The 16946-nt window shown below is 41.0% G+C and overlaps 1 long non-coding RNA gene across 3 annotated transcripts in view; it reads right to left on the bottom strand.

Moving 5' to 3' along the window:
* Positions 1–16112, bottom strand: part of LOC137445611 (uncharacterized) — a 43069-nt gene extending 26957 nt beyond the window's left edge. The window contains exons 1-6 of one of the 3 annotated variants that reach the window (XR_010988440.1): positions 15939–16112; positions 15711–15814; positions 12415–12770; positions 7591–8094; positions 1709–1871; positions 949–1067 (exon numbers count right to left, since the gene is read on the bottom strand). This is a non-coding gene — a long non-coding RNA (uncharacterized lncRNA). Of the gene's footprint in view, positions 1–948; positions 1068–1708; positions 1872–2050; positions 2476–7590; positions 8095–12414; positions 12771–15710; positions 15815–15938 lie in introns of those variants that run through there. The other 2 variants (XR_010988439.1, XR_010988441.1) reach the window with 2 other exon arrangements.
* Positions 16113–16946: the final 834 nt, after the last annotated feature.

The raw sequence follows: 16946 nt of genomic DNA, 5'->3' as shown, positions 1-16946 counted from the left end.
CAAGTCTTATGAGTAGCAGCTGAGGGAACTGGGATTGTTTAGCCTGAAGAAGAGGAAGCTGGAGGAGACCACATTGCCCTCTACACCTGCCAGAAAGGAAGTTGTAGAGAAATGCACAGTGATCTCCTCTCCCTGGTAACAGGTGATAGAACAAGAGGACATGGCTTCAAGCTGTGCCAGGTGAGGTTTAGATCAGCTATTAGAAGAAAATTCTTCACTGAAAGGGTTATCAAACTCTGGAATAAGCTCCCCAGGGGGTAGCTGAGTCATCATCCTTGGAGGTGTTCAAAAGATGCAAAGATGAGATGTTAAGGGATATAGTTTACCACCAGACTTAGTAGAGTTAGATAATGTTTGGGCCTGATGATCTTGGAAGTCTTTTCCAACCAAAATAATTCTGATTCTATGCTCAAACAGAATTATGCTGATCTCTTGTAAACCCATACAAAAATCAAAGGCTGCCTCACAGAGAGTCTCCAGAATTTTCAATGCCAAGTTTCCACCTCTGTGGCTTGGCTGCAGTTAGGCCCCAGAAAGAGAACTGTAACACAAAGTGGATGTGCAAGGCAAAGTCCAGACACCACTCCCTCTGCAAAGTGGATGAGCAGGGACTTCCTCTACACTGTTTTATAGGTGAAGCCCATATTGAAACAGGAGGTGAACATGTCTAGATGTGACTAAGGGAAGATCATTGCCTGACACTTGAGATTTGTGGCACTCAAGGAAAATGCCAGAGCTGTCAAGTTGGGGAAGGGTGAGTCAGCATTAGGGAATGCAGGCAGAGACTGCGCTAAGACAACTAAGAAGGGGACAACCTCTCTAGCTGCTATTTTGTCACATCCTAGGACTCAGTCACAGCCTCTTGTTTGTGTAGGTTTGCTCTCTCAATGAATGACCTCCAGATTAACAAACTAGGCCCCAGATTTACACACAGTTCACCTACCAAGTGGTGTGTATAACCTCAGGAACTGTGAGTCTTCCAGACATGTCCCTCTGTGTAATCAGAATCATCAGAAAGCTCTGAGAGATCCAAAGGCTAGACCACACAACAACCATTGCTGCAGGCTCTATGAAAATGCACAGATATATTGGATTTTAGATACAACCACTGTCTGCATAATTTCTGTGTTATTTTCAGAGATTAAGATGAGATAAAAACATTCTGCTGAATTTAGGTGAGAAGCTGAGATACTAGGTCTGCTTCTTATAACTTGCTGAGTAGCAAAGACTGGCTTACAGTCCTGCAAGACAAGTTCACCTCTTCAACACTGCATGTGGAAAATGAAAACAGTATAACCAACATCCACCCTCTAGAACATTACCATACCTATGCAATACTTAATTTTTTCTATGGGATTTAAATTGAATTTCCTAACCAAGGATCTCCCAGTCTCTCCAACTATAGTCTGTAACTCAAATTATGCTACAAAAATACAGTCTTGTCCAGCTACTCTGTAGCCAGCAGTATAACTTACTTGACATTTAATCCTGGTTATAGCTCTGTGAGAAAACTGTCTAGCTGGCTAAATAAAAAGCAAAGATCTTTTCATGACATGAGTTCAAAACAACAGGTTTATCTCTACATCTTAGTGTCTTGCACAAAAGTATCTGTGTAATAGTAAAAATATATTTCAGACAGAAAAGCCAATTTGATCAGTTTTGCATACTCCATTCCCAGAAAAATACAGCTAAGCACCTGTGCCCATACCCATTCTGCAGGATCACAAATGGCTGGCTTGACAACAGATGCACACTTTCCATCTATTCAGCAAACACATTGCTTCAAACTGGCTGTTGTGCACTCTACTACTTGCCTACCAAATGGATGATTGGGTCAAGCAGATGAGGGCATATGAAGAAAAGGAGGGTCTCTGAAAGGCAAGAAAGCAAAAAGTGCAGGACACTCATCTTCAGGAAGCCACATTTCACCAGCACTACTGTTTATGGAACAAACTGATAGAACTCTATATATGTATTTTTTTTTTCTTTTTAAGGAAATGTAGAAACATTACCCAAACCCATCACTTCAAGAATACATATAAATCCAACCCTTCTCCTTCAAAACATGGCAAACTCATGATGACATTTGTGTAAGACATCAACCCTGACTGACATGGCATGAAAGGAATGCAATCTTCCAGAAAAGGAAAGGCCTTTGACTTAAATGGCATTTCATAGTTTATTTTCCATGTTGCTCTTAGTATAATATTTTATTTTCATTTTTTATTACTTTGTACTCAGCTGCTGCAATAACACCCTCATCTTTCTACAAATTCAGAAAAAAATAATATATATATTTTGTCTCCAGTAAGGCATTAAGTATTTCAAATTACTCCACATGTTACACACAATAGGTTTGTCAGCAAATGACTGTCCATTTGACTGGTGTATTATGTTCCTCTTCAAGTCCCTTAGTCTTCATTGCTTCTTAATAACTTAATTAATTTTAGGTTATCTGCATTCCTCATCACCATCCTGCAGGAAGAAAATGTATGGAGTACCAGTGGAATTGCCATAACTAATGTCAGGATTTTCTTCTTAAGAGGTTTGATAAATTGTCTAAATATATATGTGCTTTGAGTTACAGGACTCATTAAAAAATAATCCTGTTTTAAGGCTGGGAACTATAATTAGATCAGGATTCGTGTCTGTCAAGTTGCCTTTTTTATATCACTAGATTAAGAGTTTAATACATAATACATGATAGACCCCAGGCCTTCTCCAGAGCCACTTTAGGCTGGATCCATAAAGGAGGTAAGGGTAGAATTTATTTCAACTAAGCTTTGAGGGCTACAGTGTAGTCATCAACATCTGAACTACCAGTATATTTACTTTTTCTAGTCAATGGATGGATAAAAAGTCAATTCTTGGATAGAGACCACCTGACCCAAAAGTAGAGCATAGAACCATAGAATCAATAAGTTTGGAAAAGACCTCAAAGATCATCAAGTCCAACCTGTCACCCAACACCTCATGACTACTAAACCATGGCGCCAAGTGCCACATCCAATCCCTATTTGAACACCTCCAGGGACCGTGACTCCAGCACCTCCTTGGGCAGCACAATCGAATGGCCAACAATTCTTTCTGTGAAGAACTTTCTCCTCACTTCAAGTCTAAACTTCCTCTGGTGCAGCTTGAGACTGCGTCCTCTTGTTCTGCTTCTGGTTGCCTGGGAGAACTTCATTTGATGCGTCAGTTCTGGTGCACTCACTGACTGTAAAGGGGCTTCAGATGGCTCACTCAGGGTGTGAAAGGCCAAATCTGAAGTTAAATGCAACCAGCCTCATCTCAAGGGCTCAGAAGATTTCTACCTATCTGCAGATCAGACTCTGGCCATTGCATGTAACTGCTTTTGCCTTCAGACAAAAGTCTCCTTGTAAGCCTAACAGGAATCAAATATGAGGGTAACTTTTACTTATTGGATTCTGGTTTGGTAAGCTTCCAGGTATACCAGGTAAAGCCTACCTGAAAGCCATCAGCTGAAACATAACACAGGTCCTAATTTTGCTGCTTTTTCAAAAGGAAGTATAAAGAAATTTCCAGAAGATAAAATTCAATTAACTTTTTTTAAATGTCTGACTTTGAGACACAGAGTGTATATACACATATTTATGTACATATACATTCATACCCACATATACATGCATATAGATATGTGATATCAGCCAGTAAATGAATGTTTACTGGAGGGCTGGAGCTCCTCTCCTATGAGGACAGACTGAGGGAGTTGGGGATGTTCAGTCTGGAGAAGAGAAGGCTCCAAGGAGACCTTATTGTGGCCTTCCAGTATCTGAAGGGGGCCTACAAGAAAGCTGGGGAGGGACTTTTTAGGGTGTCAGGTAGTGATAGGACTGGGGGGAATGGAATAAAAGTAGAAATTATTAGATTCAGATTGGATGTTAGGAAGAAGTTCTTCACTATGAGGGTGGTGCCCTACCTTCATAGCTTCCTCCTTCACAGAAAGGCTCTCTACCACATCCACCCAGCTACCCTCAGGGCTGGATCAGCTCTAGCCTGAAATGAAGACATCTCCACATAGCTTTGGTTCTGAGGAGGCCTTAGTCACTTCCTACCTGGGAGGGAGTGGTTCTACCCTGCCCCAGCCACCAATATGTCTCACACATTTCTGAAAACAACATTTCAGAATGTGAGACATGCTGTGTGGTGAGACACTGTCAGAGGTTGCCCAGGGAGGTGGTGGAAGCTCCATCCCTGGAGGTTTTGAAGGCCAGGCTGGATGTGACTCTGAGCAACCTGATGTAGTGTGAGGTGTCCCTGCCCATGGCAGGGCGATTGAAACTCGATGATCCTTGAGGTCCCTTCCAACCCTAACAATTCTTTGAGTCTATGATTATGGCACAGAATCAAAAGTTAGAAATAGCAGAATTAAGCTTACAAACCTAAGTGATTTTGGAAGTGTTTTAAGTACTACATGTCTTCCAATCTTTTGATGAAGTCCTAGCTCAAAAGAATTTGGTGATATTTCCATTAACTTTTTTTTTTGGGGGGGGAGGGGGGGGGGTAATTTAGTGTTAAATATCTTTAGTTGCCCTAAATTTTCAATATGCAATTATTCCCTGCCTGCTTACTTCCCTGTACTTTTTGTTTGTGCTGCTATTTTCTCACTTTCCCTTCTCTCTTATTTCACATCCTTCCACTTTGTGGGCTGGACAAACTGAAGTAACAAAAAAATAAAATAAAATAAAATTAAGAACAGAAAAAAAAATTAAAAATATGTATCACAGTCTATTCCTTTAAACTATTGCTTGTGAAAATGCTGATTATGCATCATAAACTCTTTGTGTAGAGGTATAACATCTCATGAATGTCTCCTACACTGGAAAGGAACAAAAGATTACTGAGCTGCTAAAATACCATTGTGAACACTGTGAACCTGCTGTTTTGCTCCGAGAGCTTACATCCTAATTATAGCATTTTTCTTTTTTCTTTCTTTAAGAGTCTTTTTTTATCACAGTGTGGACTGGACAGAAACATTCCTTTGGATCCCATGTGTAAATAATGAAAACATAAAAACTATGGATTTTTCCCCTATCAAGCAGGTTAATAGTTTAATTGTATACGGTTATTCTTACATTAAAAGCTGCATACCTGGCAAGCTTTATCGGGTAACAGGGACTTTTAAATGTGCCAATGTTTCTACAGAAGTAACGTGGGTCAATTGCAAAAGGGATAACCATAATGATTAAATCATTAAAATTTTGTCTATGCTTCACAGAGCATAGAGAAAATTAACTTCCCACCAACCTCATTTTTCTGCTGAACATGAAATAATGATTTTCTGCCAGTATAATTACAAAGCTAACATCTGATAGAGTCAGCATCCAGGGGGGATTATCACATGCATGAGTATTAGACCTCATTACCAGCTTGACTGCAAAATTATTACATCTTGTAATTGGATGGTGAGATTTATATACAGATTGGCTGGGTTCTCTGTAAGATTGTAATTACAAGCTTCGTTGGTTCGCTACTTATCACACGGTGCAGGAGGAGGCAAAAACAAGCAGAGGAAAGACCATTTCATTAAGCCATAACCCTATCAAGGGAGGAGCACTGTAACATCCCTGTATTTATTAGGCCAAACAGAGCTGTTTGCAGAAGGGGAGGCCATTTATTACTGCCTGACAAATGGGATTTCATTTATTTAACCTCGGTGATCTATTTCAGTAAAATGTACAAACGAGCCATCCATTTTATGATTCCGGAGTCAACGCCTCAATTATCTAAAGGCTAACTGACTGTTAAAGCACCCATCTGCTAGGATGAATTCATTGATTTAATTTGCTTCATGTTACTGAATGATTCTTAGCAGACAGGGAGGGGAGAGAAAGGGAAGGGAAGAGAAGGGGGCGGCTTGCGGTTTAGGGGAATGCATCAGAGTGATCCAGCGTGCTGCTGTCTGACTGCGTGTGTGCGCGCACGGGCCTGTGTGTTTTTTAATCCTTCAGCACAATAGAGGAAGGCGATCAATAGCAGCTTAAATTTTATGAGACAAGGAGTTAAGTTGTTCAGCTCGAGCCAAAACACCTTTGTTCTACCATAACAAGTAATCTCTGTGGCGGAATTAATATTGACAAGCTGGCTTCTTTGTAGCTAATTTTGTGGGTGTCTGAGCCAATCAGGAGCCGTGCAGTAATAGAGTTGTTATTAGAGTTCATTATAAAAGCTGTGGATCAATGGCTACACTGGGAGGGAGAGGACATGCTGCAGCAGAATGCATATGTATGCTCAAGGAAATGAAATCCTTTTAAATGTCCTTGTAATAATTTATTCTGTAGTTCTCTTTGACTTAAAATAAAATAAAAAAAAAAAAAAACCAGAAAGAAAAAGAAAAATCCCTCAAAAACAAAATTTAAAATTGTTCCCTTGGGAGGCTTTTAATTTTATCGTAGCACTGAAACTGATAGGGAGAAAAGCAGGATTTCAGGGTGGGGAAACTCAGGGAGATCCTTGTTACACAGCTCTGAGTTTTATCAGCACGTGAATTCAGTTGGAAAATGCCACCACTCCCGTTTTATCCAAATCACACAGGCTGGTTTGTTGAAAGCTTAACCTACTGTGAGCAGAGCAATGTCTTTTAAGCCACCCCTTTTCTTATGCCTCCCTAAACCATCTGTCTCATTAAATTTGATTTTTAGGTGTTTTCTTTTTCTTTGATGTCATTTTGTAGAAAACATCTTTAAATTTGAGGAGAAGAAGTCACAAATAGCAGGCTAAGGTTTTTCTCGCATACTTCTAGGGAGGAGTGACCCGTATGCTGTGAGTTAGCACTTTCAGCAAGCTGACAAGGAGTTCACAGAACACAGCTCTTTGTAAAAGGTTGCCTCTTTCAGCTGTAAAAGGGCCCTCCTTGATGTAAGTGTTCCCAGAGTAATAATCCATTTCTCCTGTGGCAGGCTCCAGCTCATGCTATAATCTTTCTCACAAGCTCCAAATCAGTACAAGAAAGCTGTTTACTGGACAATTTTCCCTGCATCTCAATGTCAAATGATACTGCATTAAAATGTGAGAACATCACAATTTAAGAAAGGCAGGAGGATCAAAGGGAGCCCTCACAGTGAGTGAGTTGAGACAAATTAGCATCTTTTGGTCATGGTTTCCTAGATATAATAATATGGCATTTCAGTGCCATAAGTTGTTTGCTTTGCTTCCTCCTTTTATTTCACCACATGAAAATAGCCATTTTTTTCCCTATCTCCCTATGTTTGTCTCTGCCAAAAAAAAAATAAAACAGAAAAAATGAATCACTTTCAACTGATGCAATTAAGCAGGCTAAGTCCCTTGTGTAGACACTGTTGTTTCAATTCCAGTGGATATCATTAAGTCAATATAAGAGACTCATCCAGAGAAATAAGACCATCAAAGATGAGCATTGTTCTGCCTGAATTTTTTTTTCAATTATCACATTTTTCCCAAGGATTGACAAAAGCAATCACTTCAATTTTCTCATTTCTTCTTTTTTTTTTCCTCCTCTACACTTCTTTGTTAAGACTTAGGTTTCTGCTATTTAATGCAGTAATAGAAAATATTCTGGGAGAGAAAGCCTGCGAATGCAAGAAAACTTACCCTCTGTTTTTCCATTCTCCTTTGCTTCCACTCTCCCTGTAGCTGCATAATGTCTGGAATCAGTGACAGGAGATGTTGAAAGTGAGGGGGAAATTCTAATGCAGACAACGTAGCAAACCAGAAAACTTAGGGAAAATAATTTTGTGCTAATCGGAAAGTTTTTAATTTGACAATTGATTTCTATTTCTATAGCGGAAATTGAACCATATACCTTGACTGCAATTTTGCTCAGAAAAAGACTGAAAGAAGAAGTGTGACATCCCCATTTCCCCCAGTAGGAATAAATAAATTTTCCAGCTACCCTTTGTCAGGTTTCTCTTTGCCTCATGGCAGCTTATTTGTAACAGTGAAAGAACGTCAACAGAAACTTATCTGTGATTTTTTATGTTTCGTCATGCTGTTCCCTGACGTTCAGGGCTCTTCCAGAATCCTTCTGAGGAGAAAGCCTCAGCCTTGATGATTTCATTGTTCTTTGCTGTTCATTATTTGTCCAGTATGGAAAGACTGTAAGGAAATGAAAAAAGGCAACTGGTCAAGGAAGAATGTCATGTCTCAGAAGTCGAGAGGAGTGCCCACAGAATTAAAATGAGCAAAATACAGCAACAATGATGAGACCAAATAATAAAAGACTTTTCAGCCACATAAAGAAACAATAAAGTCAGATCACAATGAGGTTGATACAGAGATTAAGAGCAATCTCAATACAACTCCCAAATTAAATTATTACCATCCTTACTGAAAATGGAGATAAAATACCATCCCCAAAGGCGAGGGCAAGACAGCCATTGAGAAAGTAGATATAAATTCCCCCACCACATTATTACTTATTCAATACACGTTATTTATGGCACATCTTTTTAGCACAGTGAGTGTTCTGTGATCAGGCCAGCCATGAAGTACACAGAGATGACCTATGGGAAGCCCACTACAGCAACTGTAAAATTAGTGTTATGATGTCTACCATGCATTTGCCCTCATCAATTAAGTTTGTCAGGTCCCTAGCCAGACCTTCTTTATAATGTTGGCCTGAAGTTCTTTAGGACACAATTTCTTTGTGCAACACCCTTTGGGTCACTCCATGCCAGAGTAATACAAGCAGAGAAATAATAACAAATTACAGAATCATAGAATCATTAAGGTTGGAAGAGACCCTTGAGATCATCAGGTCCAACCGTTATCCCTACTCTATTAAGTTCGCCACTAAACCATATCACTAAGTGCCACATGTAAACGACCTTTAAATACATCCAGCAGCATCCAATGCCTGACCACGCTATCAGTGATTTTTTGCTTCCTAATATCTAACCTAAGCCTGCCCCTGTGCAGCTTGAGGCCTTTCCCTCTTGTCCTATCACTAATTACCTCTAAGAAGAGACCAGCACCTACCTTTCTATACTGTCCTCTCAGGTAATTGTAGAGGGTGACTAGATCTCCCCTTAGCCCCCTCTTCCTCAAACCAAACAATCCCAGTTCCCTCAGCCACTCCTTTTAAGGTGTATTCTCCCAGCCCTTCACCAGCTTAATTGCTCTTCTTTGCACCATCTCTAGTACCTTTCTTGTGTTGAGGTGCCCAAAAACAAACACATTACTCAAGGTGTGGCCTCACCAGTGCCGAGTACAGAGGAACCATCACTTCCCTACACCCACTGGTTACACCATTTCTGATAGAAGCCAGGATGCCATTTGCTTTCTTTGCAACCTGGGCACACTGCTTGCTCATATTCAGTTGCCTGTTGATTAGCACCCCCAGGTCCCTTTCTGCCAGACAGCTTTCCAGCCACACTTCCCCAAGCCTGTAGTGTTGCATGGGGTTGTTGTGACCCAAGTGCAGGACCTGGCACATGGCCTTGTTGAATCATTGACTTCATCCCATTCTAAGTCTCTATAATCTAAGTCTCCCTGTAGAGCTTCCCTACCTTCAAGCAGGTCAATGTTCCCACCTAATTTGGTGTCATTTGCAAATTTACTAATGGTGCACTCTAAGTCCTAATCAATACCACTGATAAAGATGTTAAACAGAAGTATTCCTAACACTGAGCCCTGAGGAACATCACTTGTGACTGGCCACCAGCTGGATTTAACTCCACTCTTTGGACCAGACTGTCCAGTCAGTGTTTTATCCAGCAGAGCATGTGCTCATCCAAGTCATGAGCACCAGCTGTTTCATGAGAATTCCATGAGAAACAGTGTCAAAGGCTTTACAGAAGTCCAGGTAGATAATATTCACAGCCATTAAGCAGGTTATCTTGTCATAGAAGAAGATCAGGTTCCTCAAGTAGGACTTCTCTTCCATAAACCCATGCTGACTGAGCCTGATTCCCTGGTTGTCCTCTATATAGTGCATAATGGTAGTCAAGACCATCTGTTCCATGACTTTCCCTGGCACCAAGGTCAGACTGACAGGCCTACAGTTCCCCAGATCTTTCTTTTGGCCTTTCTTGTAGATGGGTGTCACATTTGCTACCTTCCAGTCCACTGGGACCTCCCTAGATAGCCAGGACTTCTGGTAATAATGGAAAGTGGCTTGGCGAGCACATCTCCCAACTCTTTTAGTGTTCTTGGGGGTAACCCATTAACCCCCATAAATCTGTGTGCATCTAAGTGGCGTAGCAGGTCACTGACCACCTCCTCTTTGATTGTGATGACCTCATTACCTTTATCTTCTACCAGATTTCTCTTCTTTGAACCACTATTAGTCACTCCTACTTTGCAGTCCTCAAATTCAAAAATTATTCTGTTATTTTTTTTCTTTCCTGCTGAATGAAGCACTCAAGATTTATTTTGTCATGAATCCCTGATCACAACTTTGAGAGTTACTTTTATAGCTCATTGTAACCATTATAATTTCTAGTAACATAGCTGTGGGTGAAATTCCTCCAGCACCAAGATCAGCTTCTAATAGATTCACCTTTATTTCAAGGGAGGGAGAGTTTCCCATTGCAGATTTGATGCTCTGTCACAGCAGTTGATTTTACAGACAGCACTTCAATAATTTTACTGGGCTACCTTAGATTTACACCACACTAAAAATAGAGACCAATCAAATCACAGCATTAAACTCTTCATTCCTTGAAGAGGTGGCTGCCACAGATTTATCCTCAGCAGAGATTAAGTAGACTGGACAACTGTATTTGGTAACCTCTCTCTTCACGAGAAGAAAAGCAGCAGCATTTAAGCTGCTGCTCTAACTGACTGAATATGCCATAGTAATATAGCAGCGACTTTATAACAGCAGACATTTGAGTCTCCAAATGCAATTGGAATTTATTTTCTTGGAGTTTCCGTCTGCTTTCTGAAAATACTTCAGATAGCATTGGTTGCAGGAGAAGCTATTCATTAGAACATAATTTTTTCAGCCTTATTGCTTGCAATTAACACACTCAATAAGCCATTGAATATAACAGCATGTTATATACCCAGCTACTGTAAAAGGAGTCTGCTTTTCAAGTTTTAAAGCTACTTGTCCTTTCACCTTGTATCTCAAAACAGGCCTGAGGCAGGGATGTGTTGCAGTATAAATCTATGCCTCAGAGCATGATATTCTTTAGTAAAATGTGTGTTGTAATGAGATAACACTGCACCTCTCTATATGTAGTTCACCACATCCTGAAGGTCTAGAGTTATCTCATTATGAAGTCTGTTCAGTCGTGACTTATGGACTAATTCAGTTATTTCCTTATTTACACACTTGCACTATGACTCAACTGTCCATAGACAAACCAATAGATGTTCACTGTCAGTAGGCTCATGTTGAAAGGTTGACTATAAAGTTCATCACAAATGTCAACTTTTCAAATAACTTTCACAAGAACAGCATAATTGCCAATGTAATTTGGAAAGGACGATTTTTCTCCTTTACAAACTTATAGTCCATCTAATACACATGCACTCAGACCTGAAGTATTCCACAAATTATGTCCACAACTCAGAGAACACTTTTGTCAGGGGAAAAAAAAAAAAAAACAACAAAACAAACAGAGCACAAGCAAAAAGCCCCACCCAAAACCAAAACAACAACCCAGGATCAAACAATGTAGTTATGGTAACCTCTAATTAAAGATCAGATCCAAAATCTGTTAACAAGAGTGGTCATTGTGCCCCTGTACTCAGCACTGCTTAGGCGACACCTTGAGTACTGTGTCCAGTTCTGGGCCCTTCAGTATAAGAAGGACACTGAAACTCTTGAACATGTCCAGAGAAGGGTAACGAGACTGGGGAGAAGCCTCGAGCACAAGCCCTATGAGGAGAGGCTGAGAGAGCTGGGATTATTTAGCCTGGAGAAGAGGAGGCTCAGGGGAGACCTTATTGTTCTCTACAACTACCTGAAGGGAGGTTGTAGACTGCTTGGGGTCTCTTCTCCCAGCCAAACAGCACCAAAAAAGAGGACACAGTCTCAAACTGTGCCAGGGGAAGTTTAGGCTTGAGGTGAGGAGAAAGTTCTTCACAGAAAAAGTCGTTGGCCATTGGAATGTGCTGCCCAGGGAGGTGCCATTATCACCGTCCCTGCAGGTGTTGAAGAGGAGATTGGATGTGGCACTTGGTGCCATGGTTTAGTAGTCATGAGGTGTTGGGTGACAGGTTGGACTTTATGATCTTTGAGGTCTTTTCCAACCTTACAGATTCTATGATTCTATGATCTGCTATGAACATATTTTCTCTCATATTTTTAAGAATAAATTCCTAAATAATGTTAGACCCAAATCACAGTTTTCTTTCTAGGAACTGTGGGTGGAAAGGTTATTCAAAGCAAAGCAGAGACTAGAAGGAGCTGGGCCAAAGAGGTTACAAACGAACATGTGTGTTGATAGGTCTAAAGAAACTTACTGAGAAGAGAGTTTGATTGAATGGGTTTAGGAAGGCATCAAACTGTGAAGTCATACGGAGTACCAGATTGTTTCCACAACTCCATAAAAGCAAGATAGCTTAAGATCTGTCTTAAAATGAAACCTCTTCTGTTGCCCTTTGTCCTCTCCATGTGTCTCCATGTGAAGAGAGAGCCTCCATCCAGTCTGTGGCCACATTTTAAGTACTGGAATACTATGATGGGGTTTCCTGTGACCCTCTTCTTCTCCAGGTGGAAAAGATCTCACTCCAGTTTTTCTCCAGCCCTTTGATCATCTTCATGGCCTTCTTTGGTGATGAGATTGAATATCTTTGTTATCACTTACTGTGCTTCATAGCTAGAAAAAACAGATACATAAAATGTTTAGGAAGAACAGAGTAATAGTCCAAGAATCACCATTGTACCACCTGGTAACACAACATTTGCCTAGTAATGACTGTGTTAATGGACAGAAAAAGCCCCCAAGGAATCAGATTAGGATTAGATTTGCTCTGATAACAAGAGATTTCAAATCCCAACCCAATTTTCCCAAAAATAACTAGAATTTTGGTTGGGCATTTGGGAATTAATAATAACAATGACACAATTGTCAGTCCCCTGAGCTACCCACACTTGTGCTTTAGTTTTTACTTTAGTTACTCCAGGTGAGGAAAAGGCTCTGAAGATGTCATCTGTCAGACTTAGAATCATAGAATCATAGAACTATTAGGGTTGGAAGGAACCTCAAGGATCATCTAGTTCCAGCCCCCCTGACATGGCCAGGTTGCTCACAGCCACATCCAGCCTGGCCTTAAAAACCTCCAGGCATGAGGCTTCCACCACCTCCCTGGGCAACCTGTTCCAGTGTCTCACCACCCTCATGATGAATAACTTCTTCCTAACATCCAATCTGAATCTACCCATTCCTAATTTTGTTCCATTCCCCCTAGTCCTATCACTACCTGACACCCTAAAAAGTCTCTCCCCAGCTTTCTTGTAAGCCCCCTTCAGATACTGGAAGGTCACAATTAGGTCTCCTCAGAGCCTTCTCTTCTCCAGACTGAACAGCCTCAACTCTCTCAATCTGTCCTCATAGGAGAGGAGCTCCAGCCCTCTGATCATCCTCATGGCCTTTCTCTTGACATAATCCAGCACCTCCAGATCCTTCCTGTAATAGGGGCTCCAAAAGTGGATGCAGTACTCCAGGTGGGGTCTCACCAGAATGGAGTAGAGGGGGAGAATCTCCTCCCTCAATCTGCTGGCTATGCTTCTCTTGATGCAGCCCAGGATGTGATTGGCTTTCTGGGCTGTAAGTGCACACTGGTGGCTCATGTTGAGCTTCTCATCCACCAGCACCCCCAAGTCCTTTTCTTCAGGGCTGCTCTCAATCCAGTCACTGCCCAGCCTATAGCAGTGCTTGGGACTGCCCCGATGGAAAACTACCCAGTTGTTGAACAAGAAAGGTTCTGCTCTGGATCTAGCTATAATTAAGAATGTGACTTCTATAATCTAGTAATACATAAGGATAATTTTCTTTCTTAAGGCCACTTACCCACACCTGATTACCAAAACATGATCACCACACTGATTTTAATGCAACAGCAATATTAATTAAGCATTTGTTAGTGCTCTGGTAGAAAATCAGTGTTCTTGGTCAGGCATGTAAAAATAATCCTTCAAGTTTCTAATACTGGTAATGAATGCTCAAGAATTCTTGAGACAGAATGATTTTGTGTTACATATAAAGAGCTCTCTTCTCATTTGCACAAAACCAAAATGAGCACATTTCAGGAAAACACAAGGACATAAGGAAAGTATTTTTTAATAAAAAATGGTAAATTCAGGTTTCTGCTGCTTTGGCTGTCATCTACAGTGTGGTGGGTTAACATCCATTCTGAAAACAGGGGGGAGAGCTTGCAAGTGCTTTGCCCTCCCTGCAGGGCATTTTCCCCCTGGAAAACTGAGTCTGTTCCACTCCCCACTCCCTGCCCAGCTAGGGCATAAAAGGGAAGGCATTGGAGTCATTAGCACTCTTTTGGCTCCTGCCTCTCCTGGATGAGAGCTACTGCAGCTGCCTTCCCGCTCCTGATCCTTCTCCCTTCTGCCTCCACGCCTCTTCAGAGAGAAACTGGTTTTGTATTCTTCTTTGTCCCCCTCCCATCCATCCTTGTTCCTTGCCCTTGTGAACCTTAGCTGTTATTGTTTTACATATATATATATATATATATTGTTTAAAGAAAATTCTTTACCTCCCTACTTCCAAGCCAACTCCAAATTATTGTTTGGTGGATTTGCTCCTTTCCATTTTTTTCCCTCACTCTGTTGGGAGGGAGGAGTTGGGAGCAGGGGAGAGATTCTCAGCCTTGCCCCCATCTGAGCTCTTAACTCCCAGTTAAGGCTTAAACCACCACATACAGATCTGTACATTTTTTTCAGACAATGGGGAGTCATTACTTTCGAGATGATGAAAACAGCACAGAAATAACAAAGGGCTGCTCAACGTGAATATCTTCCCTCATTTTCCTTGCTTTATTTTGCTCAGTGCAATTTTTCATTGATATCCTTTCTTTGCTGACAGTAAATGCCAATATTAGAATAAAGTCATCATACTAACAGTCTTTGGAATCAAGAAAAAGATAAATCCAAACTACTATTGTTTCTCACTTTGACAAAAATTCAAAATCTTTGTGTTCATTTAGCACATTTATTGGTTTTGTTTGGGGTTTTGGTTTTGTTTTTTTTTTTTTTCTTCTTCTTTTTAAGTCAGATATATCTAAGCAGCGAGTTCTTTAAAGATAATTTCTTTGCACCCTGACAAATGTGATCTCTAAGATCCTCTGAAAACCTCTGTTTTCCTGAAGATAAATTCCAACATAAAACAGACACCAGGCCAGGAGGGAAAAAATGTTATCTGCCCTACCTTCATAGCTTCCTCCTTCACAGGAGGGCTCTGTATCACATCCACCCAGTTACCCTCAGGGAGGCAGGGGTGAGAGGGACGGGAGGATAAAATTAGTGACAAATTCTGCCAAAAAAATATGATTTGGAAGACATCCTTAAAACCAGGGTCAGTACCTGGGTGACAACTCTCTCCTCCCTAGAATTCCATAAGCCATAATGGAGTGTCAAATTATCTATCTACTGGTTCAGCTTCTTTGACCTAAGATTCACCAAGCAACAAAGCAGCATTCTTTGGTTTGTTCCTCTGCTATCTGTGACTTCCTAGGTCTCACATTCAAGCACTGGGCAGGTCTTGGACCATGTAACTTCCAAAACTCAGACAAGAGAAAAGGAGTACCTTTTTCCTTCTGGCCTCTGTAGTACTGATGATCACTGATGGGGACCAAACTGAGTTTCCTTTCACTGCTACATGTTTTAAGCATAAGACAGCCTTATCTGCTCCTGGAAGAATGATTTGTGTCATGTTAGTAGAACAGCCAGTTTCAGCCAAACAAAATGAAATTACAACAATACAATGGCATATTTTTGGCTGAATAAAGTAAATATAATAATTTTATTACTTAACTGTAGTAGTTATCGGGAAGAAGAGAATGGGAACCTATTGCTTCTGGGTCTCAGATGGACACTTCAGTCAGCAGCCTGCAGCGCTCTGCTTCCCTGTGGGCAAAACAACATTGAAATCTATTGTTCACTGCAGAGCAGCTTCAACAACAGAACAGGGAGCACTCACCTTGGAATATCCTACATCTCAGCAGTGAAGGTTCTTCCCTAGTACATGCACTTTACACCTCTTTTCCACTCTTTTACCAGTTCCTATGCAGAAGGAGCCCAGTTTTGTTTGGTCCTAAACCCATGGGCTGCAAAGAAAGCAAGCATACTCTCCTTACACTACAAAATATCCACCAACCACTTTATTTTGCATCTCCTTCTGTCTGTGAGTAATTTCTGTGGCAGATTATGGATTTCTAGTAAAAAAAAAAAAAAAATAAATTATTCTCGATTCATTCTCTCTCACATCCACAGTAAATGAAGCCAGACTTGTAGAGACAGGAGCCTTGCTCATTAAAAACAGACTTTCTAAAGTTTTGCTTCTTGTGAAAACCATTCTTAGCCAATTTTATGCACTTCACTTTTTAGGAAAATAATAACAAAAAAAAGAAAGAAGGAGGAATGGTGCATAACTAAGATGGCTCTGCATTGGTGTAGGGCCAGGAGTGAGGCTAGATGAACTTCAGATGAACGGCAGCTCCAATATAAAACAGATATCAGGCCAGGAGGGAAAAAATCTTATCTGCCCTACCTTCATAGCTTCCTCCTTCATAGGAAGGCTCTCTACCACATCCACCCAGCTACCCTCAGGGCTGGCTCAGCTCTAGCCTGAAGTGAAGACATCTCCACGTGGCTTTGGTTCTGAGGAGGCCCTAGTTGCTTCCTACCTGGGAAGGAGTAGTTCTACCCTGCCCCAGCCACCAATATGTCTCACTACATTTCTGAAAATAACATTTCAGAATGTGAGACACATGTGGTGAGACACTGTCACAGGTTGCCCAGGGAGGTGGTGGAAGCTCCATCC

Source organism: Melanerpes formicivorus, unplaced genomic scaffold, assembly GCF_026170545.1.
Source record: "Melanerpes formicivorus ecotype bairdi unplaced genomic scaffold, bMelFor1.0.p_v2 SCAF_15, whole genome shotgun sequence".
Lineage (NCBI taxonomy): Eukaryota > Metazoa > Chordata > Aves > Piciformes > Picidae > Melanerpes > Melanerpes formicivorus.
The sequence above is the reverse complement of the archived record's forward strand: the minus strand, read 5'-3'. Positions and strand labels throughout refer to the sequence as shown.